Below are 1,667 nucleotides of genomic sequence, written 5' to 3' on the forward strand. Positions count from 1 at the left end.
AAATTATATGCTCCTATCTGTTATGTGCTATGTGCAAAACATTTTACGGGGTGGAGTAAGTCTTACCAGCCGTCGTGCTGACTTTGTTTCCCCCTTAGTTAATTTTGCAGGTGATGATTGCATGATTTAGAGCATGAGAGCGATTTACACCTTTCTAGATTAGTATTTGGAGTTTTATTTTATTAGATAATCTAGAGGTTGTATTTAATAGTTGTTTCATTGTACTAGTATAAGTTATGGGTTAGTTTTAGTAGTTGTTTTAGCTTGTGCGTTTAGATATAAGTTGTATCTAAACGTGGCGGTAGCATCCCTATTTTCTGTAGTTTTGGATTTGGGCTTCCACAATTATAAGATATTTTTAATTAAATAAATCCCTTTTTAATAAAATATTTTGGTTTGAAAAATGGGGGTGTTACAGTGTGGCTTGAACCCCGTGGTTATTGGTTCAATTCCCTAGTTGGCCATCTCATCTTCTTACGTTAGTGGTAGACCGTGTGGCTTGAACCACATGGTTATTGATTCAATTCCCTAGTTGGCCATCTTATCTTCTTACGTTAGTGGCAGAGCGTGTGGCTTGAACCACGTGGTTGGCCATCTTATCTTGGTGGTAGTGCGCACAACTTTTAACCACGTAGTCGTGGGTTCGATGGCTGTTGAATTGGTGTTCCGTATTAATTTGTACTAGTGTAACTTTATTAAAACAAGATGTGCGAATTATATATCCCTCCAAAGAATTTACTTTCACTTTCGTTTTTGTCAAAACACTTCATTTTGAACTTGCAATATGTATTTCTTAATTTGCAAATTGTGCTAGGTTGATATTGCTATGATTTATGTAGTTTAAGAATTACTTGCATTGTTTTCATCCATAAAGGAGAGAAAAAAAGGTTATGAAAATATCAAATGGAAAAAAAAAACTAAAAATGTGAATAATAGAAATTCATGTATAATGGTATGAATAAAAGAAAATATTATCATGGCTATGGTTAGAAGTTTACTGGTAGAGCGCGTGGCATTTAACCACATGGTTTGGTGATATTATCATGTCTTAAGTAATAAATCTATAATTATTTTGTTTTCTTTAAATAAAGCTTTAAATAACATTGTAGTTAGCCATCTTAGCTTAGTGGTAAAATGTGTGGCTTTTAACCACGTGGTCGTGGGTTCAATACCCACAGATGGTGGTAGATTTAGTATTGTTATATTTTTACATGTGTTGTTTTCGACCTTTAAATAAAGCTTTAAGTGATATCTTACATTAGTGGTAGAGCGTGTGACTTGAACCACGTCGTTATTGGTTCAATTTCTTAGTTGGCACAACTTTTAACCACACGGTCGTGGGTTCAATGGCTGCTGAATTGGCGTTGCGTATTTGTACTAGTGTAACTTTATTAAAACAAGATGTGCGAATTATCCCTCCAAAGGATTTACTTTCACTTTCGTTTTTGTCAAAACACTTCATTTTAAACTTGCAATAGGTATTTCTTAATTTGCAACTTGTGCTAGGTTGATAGTGCTATGATTTATGTAGTTTAAAAATTACTTGCATCGTTTTCATCCATAAAGGAGAGAAAAAAAGGTTATGAAAATATCAAATGGAAAAAAAATAAAAATGTGAATAAAAGAAATTTATGTTTAATTCCTAATATTATTTCTAAGACATTTAA

At 33.1% G+C, this 1,667-nt stretch overlaps 1 non-coding gene across 1 annotated transcript; it reads left to right on the top strand.

The window, feature by feature from the left end:
* The first annotated feature begins 1,112 nt into the window (after nucleotides 1-1,112).
* TRNAK-UUU lies at nucleotides 1,113-1,184 on the top strand. The gene has a single exon. It is a non-coding gene; the product is annotated as a tRNA-Lys (tRNA).
* The last annotated feature ends 483 nt before the right edge of the window (nucleotides 1,185-1,667 follow it).

The sequence above is a fragment of the Ipomoea triloba genome, chromosome 13, assembly GCF_003576645.1.
Source record: "Ipomoea triloba cultivar NCNSP0323 chromosome 13, ASM357664v1".
NCBI lineage: Eukaryota > Viridiplantae > Streptophyta > Magnoliopsida > Solanales > Convolvulaceae > Ipomoea > Ipomoea triloba.